At 41.8% G+C, this 8,255-nt stretch overlaps 1 protein-coding gene across 1 annotated transcript in view; it reads left to right on the top strand.

Annotated features, from left to right (window-relative positions):
* The window catches only part of LOC122541221 (collagen alpha-1(V) chain-like), a 46,541-nt gene that overhangs the window by 25,922 nt on the left and 12,364 nt on the right, over window positions 1-8,255 (top strand). The gene's annotated exons all lie outside the window — the stretch shown is intronic.

Genomic DNA, 8,255 nt, shown 5'->3' with positions numbered 1-8,255 from the left:
GAAGACCGGCGAGATGAGAAATGTGTTTCTTCTGTTTTTTTAATTAAAAAAAGTGTTCTCCATAGATTGTAATATAAAAGAAAACCACAACAGAGAGAGAGAGAGACAATATTATTTAAATTCGCAAATCTTCCGTAAATTGAACCAAACAGTAAAGAAATGATGAATTTAAGTCTGTGAAGCTTTACTAGTAAATATGGTGCTCCAAAATTGTATTTACTCTCCTTTTTTAAAAAAGAAAAGGTGCTCAGAGTGTTATATGTTTGTAAGTATTTTTTATTTCTAATGTAAAATATATCTATAAATTGCTGCTTGTTGTGTTAATTTTCTGTATAGAAACCCCTGAAGGTGTCTGACGTGTGGTTTTTAAAAAAAAAATTCCACTTTTCACCCTCTCTGTCACCCCATGCTTATACTCTTCCAAACATGCTCACTAACCCATGGTCTCCCTCTGTCCCAATGCCACCTTTTCCCTTCCGCTCTCTCTCTCTCTCTCTCTCGCTTTTTTCCCTCACCTTGCATTTTATACCCTTTGTCACAGCAGCCAACACCCCTACCTCCCTCCACAGTTACAGATCCCAGTTTGAGCAGGGCACAAAGCTTACTGCGCTTTCACTCTGACGCTTTTTTTTGTTGCTTTCATCACATTTCTTTTGGTCTGAGAGATTAACTGTAGGCGTTATGTGGTAGGTCATCAGCTGTACTGTACTGTGTCTGAGTGGAGTGAATTTTTCAATAGATCATAAATCACCAACACTACCCTGACTGTCTCTTCTTTTATTATCAGTTTTGACTTTATTTCCCACAGGGAGGTAAATACCAAAGTAAACATTAAAAGGATCTGCTTTGCTTGTTCATACAAATTAGGAGCAGAGTTAGACCATTCTAACCCTCAACCTGTCTCCGCCATTCCCTATGATTGTGGTTGATCTTTGTGCTTCAAAATTCACATTCACATCTACTTTACATGACCTTTGATTTGTTTGCCTTGTTGGCTTTGACCCTTCTCAAACATTGGATTTGATACTTGGCTGTCTATTCTGGACCAGTGGGTAACACTCCTGCCTGAGAGTCAGAGGTTGTGGGATTAAAACCCATTGCTGGCACACTGTATTGCAGAGGTTTGGCCGGAGCGTCTACTGAAAAAGTGCTGAGGGAGTGCCGTACAGCTGCAGATGCTGACTTTGGGATGTATTGTTAAACTGGATGAGTGGAGTCCTCTGCATCCCACGCCCACAATTTTGAGGAAGAGCCAGTGCATTAGTGAGAGTGGGCTGTAGGCAATTGGGTAGCAACCTCTGTCTTGAGGACAATATTTTCCTTCCACGATCATTTAAAACACGTTTCTCTCCGTCTTTGCTGTTTATGGGAATTCTCTGCAGCACATCTATTTATACAATAGTGGCACTACTTTGTCGACAGGCAGTTAAACAACAATGGTCTAAGTTCACATCTGTGCTATATCAACCCAAGTTCATTGTTTTTATTTTCACTTTGGCTGCCTGACACCCTCTTTAGCTTTCTGATATTATTTTCGCAGTGACTTTATCAACAACAATAATTTATTGAATCTACTTTCAAATGTTCTGTATTAAAATAAGACAGTAATAAATAAGCAGTTGCTACTTCCCTGCAAATTCAAAACGAGTGGATTCTTCCCAATGGATGGTTTAAGTTAAGCAGCTTGGTCTGTCCGTCAAGATCTAACCTCTCCCCTCTCCTCTTCCCTCCCCATTTGATTAATGTGTCATCTCCATCAGATACGGGTCCAGTCCAACGCGCGTTTCCACTTCATTTTTTCAGTGTATGTGCTTATCATTTCTTGCCCACCTCTAATTGCTCTGGAGATGGTGACCATTCTTGGGGTGTTAGGTATGCTTCTGGGAAGGATATTCTCGGATTTTAACCAAACAATGGTGAATGAACTAGGAACCGTGAAGGCATATAGCTCCAACAGGGAGGGGGTGTGGCTTACAAAGGTATATGCAGACGGTGGTGTTCTCATGCATTTATTGCCGTTGTCTATGTAGTTGATAGAGACCTTGTGTTTGCAAGCTCCTATCAGAGGAGTCTGTGAGTTAATGTAATGCAACTTGTCAATATTACACATTACTCCACCCTGTATCTGTGGTGCAGGAGTAATAGGAGTGATTAGTTTGAAACAAGAAAGTGACATGACAATATAAAATGAAGGAGACTGCTTTAAAGTATATGTAGGAGGAGAGTGGTGTGGCTGTGCAGGTGCATAAATTATTGAAGCTGGTAAGCCAGGTTTGAGCACAAGAGGAAGAAGGTTATCGTCAGTTCTCGTAGAGTGGTTGCCAACAACCCACGCTCGGCGGTTAAACGTAACCCCGGAGCAGACTCCAGGTTCTGGCTTATACTCACTCTACATGTTACCGGAACTGGGAGCCGTCAGTTCTCGTAGAGCGGTTGCCAACAACCCACGCTCGGCGGTTAAACGTAACCCCGGAGCAGACTCCAGGTTCTGGCTTATACTCACTCTACATGTTACCGGAACTGGGAGCCGTCAGTTCTCGTAGAGCGGTTGCCAACAACCCACGCTCGGCGGTTAAACGTAACCCCGGAGCAGACTCACCGAACTGGAGACTTTTCCAGCTGATATACTCTTTTCCAGATGTAAACATTCATGTGAACAGCAGAGCAAGGCTGCAAAACACATTCCATTCTGGTCACATGCAGATAAGAAGATTCACACGGGAAGGTGTGTAATAAGATTCACAGGGGACTAAGCGACACCTTCCATTTTCGGTTAGATTCACACATGTATTGGGACACAATTTTAACCCTTTCACCAGATTCCACTGCTTGGCCCAATACATGTGTTACATTATGAGCACACATGTATTGGGACACACCACATTCCACTGCTTGGCCCAATACATGTGTTACATTATGAGCACACATGTATTGGGACACACCACATTCCACTGCTTGGCCCAATACATGTGTTACATTATGAGCACACATGTATTGGGACACACCACATTCCACTGCTTGGCCCAATACATGTGTTACATTATGAGCACACATGTATTGGGACACACCACATTCCACTGCTTGGCCCAATACATGTGTTACATTATGAGCACACATGTATTGGGACACACCACATTCCACTGCTTGGCCCAATACATGTGTTACATTATGAGCACACATGTATTGGGACACACCACATTCCACTGCTTGGCCCAATACATGTGTTACATTATGAGCACACATGTATTGGGACACACCACATTCCACTGCTTGGCCCAATACATGTGTTACATTATGAGCACACATGTATTGGGACACACCACATTCCACTGCTTGGCCCAATACATGTGTTACATTATGAGCACACATGTATTGGGACACACCACATTCCACTGCTTGGCCCAATACATGTGTTACATTATGAGCACACATGTATTGGGACACACCACATTCCACTGCTTGGCCCAATACATGTGTTACATTATGAGCACACATGTATTGGGACACACCACATTCCACTGCTTGGCCCAATACATGTGTTACATTATTATTCACACATGTATTGGGACATAATTTTAACCCTTTCACCACATTCCACTGCTTGGCCCAATACATGTGTTACATTATTATTCACACATGTATTGGGACATAATTTTTAACCGTTTCACCACATTCCACTGCTTGGCCCAATACATGTGTTACATTATGATTCACACATGTATTGGGACATAATTTTTAACCGTTTCACCACATTCCACTGCTTGGCCCAATACATGTGTTACATTATGATTCACACATGTATTGGGACATAATTTTTAACCGTTTCACCACATTCCACTGCTTGGCCCAATACATGTGTTACATTATGATTCACACATGTATTGGGACATAATTTTTAACCGTTTCACCACATTCCACTGCTTGGCCCAATACATGTGTTACATTATTATTCACACATGTATTGGGACATAATTTTTAACCGTTTCACCACATTCCACTGCTTGGCCCAATACATGTGTTACATTATGATTCACACATGTATTGGGACATAATTTTTAACCGTTTCACCACATTCCACTGCTTGGCCCAATACATGTGTTACATTATGATTCACACATGTATTGGGACATAATTTTTAACCGTTTCACCACATTCCACTGCTTGGCCCAATACATGTGTTACATTATGCTTAATTCAGTTCAATTCGTTTCAGTTAATTTCAGTTCAGTCAATTCAGTGTAGTTCAATTCAGCTCAGTTCAGGTCTGTTCAGTTCAATTCAATTGTGTTCAATTCAGTTCCGTCCATTTCAATTCAATTTAGCTCAGTTCCATTTTGTTCCGTTCAATTTGATTCACTTCAGTTCCACTCAGTTCAGTTCAGTTCAATCCCATTCAATTCTGTTAACTCCGCTTCAGCTTTTTGGACATGCCCACATCCTCCGCTGTACCCCAGGCAAGGGGTTCTTCGGCAGGACTGGGATCCTTTCTCAAACAAACTGCCACGTACATGCCCACATCCATGCCATCCCGGGACGGTCGGGACCTCCACAGTTTGTTCTTCTGGTTTCTTAGTCTTTTTCCAAAACATTGTTCTGTATCAAAATCTCTCCTCAATTGCGATTGACCCTGCTCGCTGCGCCAAATGTTTTAAAAAATTCTCAAGGTCAGGTTCGTAGGAGAGTATTCTGACACAGAACAAACGACCAAGAGGCGAGTCTGTTAGAATATGGGCATTTTATTCCCCGCAGCGTCGCCACAACGGGTCTGGCTTATACTCACTCTACATGTTACCGGAACTGGGAGCCGTCAGTTCTCGTAGAGCGGTTGCCAACAACCCACGCTCGGCGGTTAAACGTAACCCCGGAGCAGACTCACCGAACTGGAGACTTTTTCAGCTGATATACTCTTTTCCAGATATAAACATTCATGTGAACAGCAGAGCAAGGCTAAAAAACACATTCCATTCTGGTTACATACAGATAAGAAGATTCACACGGGGAGGTGTGTAATAAGATTCACACGGGACTAAGCAACACCTCCATTCCGGTTAGATTCACACATGTATTGGGACATAATTTTTAACCGTTTCACCACACTTGTAGAAGAAAGTTCCAAATGTCTACTGCCGCTTATGTGTAGAAGTTTTTCTCTAACATTTCTCCTGAACGGTCTGGCCCGAATTCTCAGCCCATGGTGCCCAGTTCTAGATTAGATTAGCTTAGATTCCCTACAGTGTGGAAACAGGCCCTTCAGCCTAACAAGTCTACACTGACCCTCTGAAGAGTAACCTACCCAGACCCATTTCCCTCTGACTAATTGGCCAATTCACCTGACCCACACATCTTTGGACTTCGAGAATCCCCAAGTAGTGGAAATAGTTCATATTTATCTTCACTGTCTTTTCCTGTTAATATCATGAAGACTTTGATCAGTAGAATTAAAAAGGCCTCATTTATATAACCTCTCTTCATAACCTAACTGCTGAAGTCTAGGTGTCAAATCAAGTTGTACTCCCTCCAAGGCCAATATATACTTCCTAAGATGTGGTGCATATTTCTCAGAGTTCTCCTAACATAGGACTCCAGGAACAGAGGAACACGAGGAGGTCATCCAGCCTTTTGAGCTTGTTCTTCTTAGTCATTCATTTCATGGTTTGTGACCATATTACAGCTTTCTCCCCCATAGTATTTAATCAACGTTATTAAAGAATATGTATCATATTCTGTTTCAGCTTTGGTCAATTTGTAGTCATGTGTGGGCAAAACTGAAAGCTAAAATTACAATGAGAAATCAATGGCAATGATTCTTGTTACAGGCAACATTCTGCTAAAAAAGTAATGTTCTATTCTGTTCCCCTCTATTTGATATGGAGAGATTATTGACAATGTTCCCTGGTTTTGTAACTTCAAGCACATCTATTATACTAATTCCAAATGGGTGGCTTTTAGGTGATTTAGTGAGTTTTTTTATTGCACTCCTCTGACAAGCTTTAATTCTTCCAAACATCCTTCAACTCCCAGTGTAACAATTATGGCCTGCTGTAAGATTGCATTTGCCAGTACAAATTAATTATGTGCACTTCCTGAGGACTGAGATGAGGATACTCTTTTTTCACCTAGAAAGTGGTAACCTTGTGGTATTCTCTGCTACAGAAACCAGTCAAAGCGAAAATATTGTATGATTTCAAGAAGGCATTGGATTCAGCTAAGGGGACCAAAGGATAGCAAAGCAATCAGAACAGGACATTTAGTTGGATGGTCAGCTATGATCATAATGAAGGGCAGAGCACACCTGAAGGCCCGCATGGCTCCTATTTTCTATATTTTCCTGGTTATCTGTAATCACAGAAATGTGCCATACACAATGACGGCATCCAAACACTTGGTGTTGATAAACTGAAGAGTTGCAGTGCCTTCACAGAGAAATGTCTTCCATCAATAGCGCCACAAATCTTCAGGAAACCAGCAAACTTGTGACAGGACAAGCCATCCCCTTCATTCTCACTATAGACATGTCAATGAATTCCAAGCCCTCACCAGAAATTGCCTCAATTAACTGGTGAACGTGAGACCTTGTAGGTTACTGCGAAATGTTGCACATGCCACCGGTTCTAGGTCGAAATGACCCACTTGCAAAATTATTCAGCAGTGTAGTGACTTTCATGTACGCTGATAAGGCAGAGCGACATTTTGGGTTCAGTGCCAGGCATTTATTCAACATCTCATAGAGGCATCTGTTCCAATCTTCGTTGCAGCACAATCCCCTCATATCCAGTCCCTCAGATATCATTTTGTAAACCTTCTGTCCATGCATACTTTGAGGTGCATAATTGACCTTCCGTACATGCAATCTATCAGATTGTCCTTTGATGATCATTGAATCTGCCTCATGTCCTAAATAAACACAATGTGACAACAATCATTGAAGTTTGAAAGCTGAGGAAAATTGCTGCAAACCAGTCTCAGGGTAACTGTTCCCAGACTTAAAGGATTTCATTAATAACTGTTCAAAGTGAAACATAGCGTCAGCTTCCAGCTCAATCTTAGCTGCCCAGCAAACCATTTACTAAATGCTTCCAACGTATTTCCGCACTTTCTGACAAAATGAAACAAAGAACTTCACGTTTTGGAAATCTGAAACAAAACCAAAAACTATTGCTGAATCTCGACAGATCTGTCTGCATGTGTGGAGAGAAAATCGAATAGAAGTTTTGAGCCCAGTGACCCTTCTCCAAAATGTTTTTCAAATTTTGTTTGAAGTAATTGGTGGCAATGTGGCTCAGTGGTTAGCACTGCAGCCTCACAGCGCGAGGGACCTGTGTTCAATGCCCACCTTGAGTGACTCTCCGTATGAAGTTAGCACATTCTCCACATGTCTGTGCAGGTGTCCTTTGGGTGCTCTGGTTTTCCCCAACAATCCAAAGGATGTGCAGGTTAGGTGAATTGGCCATGATAAATTGCCCATAGTGTTAAGTGCATTAGTCGGAGGGAAATGTGTTTGGGTGGGTTACTCTTTGGAGTGTTGATGTGGACTTGTTTTGTTGAATGGCCTGTTTCCACACTGTAGAATTGCTGTAGAATCTAATCTAATTGCTGAGCTGTACTTTCAAGTGTCAACTTGCCATCATGCATTAAAAATTACTGTGAACCAGGCTGCCACAGGACTTCTGTAAATGCAAAACACCCTTTAAAGCAATAATTAACCAATTTGTCTTAAAATGAATAACAATCCCTGATATAGTTCACATTATGTAGATTTGTTAAAATTCAGACCATTTCAACAAGTTTTACACTTTCTGAAGAAAAGTCATTTGACCTGCATTGTTAATTCTGCTTTTTCTCTCCACAAATGCTGCCAGACCTGCTGAGGTTCTCAAGCAGTTTCTGTTTTTGTTTTAACTTTTATGAACTCAATTTCAAAATCTATCCCTTACAATTACTGCCTGACCAATCACCTCTTAGATTAGACAAGAAAAGAACGATTGTCTGTCCATCAGAAAGTCAGAAGTGGGGATGCTCACCAATTAGATTAGATTAGATTACATAGATTAGATTACATTACAGTGTGGAAACAGGCCCTTCGGCCCAACAAGTCCACACCGACCCGCTGAAGCGCAACCCACCCAGACCCCTACATTTACCCCTTACCTAACACTACAGGCAATTTAGTATGGCCAATTCACCTGACCTGCACATCTTTGGACTGTGGGAGGAAACCGGAGCACCCGGAGGAAACCCACGCAGACACGGGGAGA

This window comes from Chiloscyllium plagiosum, chromosome 37, assembly GCF_004010195.1.
Source record: "Chiloscyllium plagiosum isolate BGI_BamShark_2017 chromosome 37, ASM401019v2, whole genome shotgun sequence".
Lineage (NCBI taxonomy): Eukaryota > Metazoa > Chordata > Chondrichthyes > Orectolobiformes > Hemiscylliidae > Chiloscyllium > Chiloscyllium plagiosum.
This window is presented reverse-complemented; position numbering and strand designations above follow the sequence as displayed.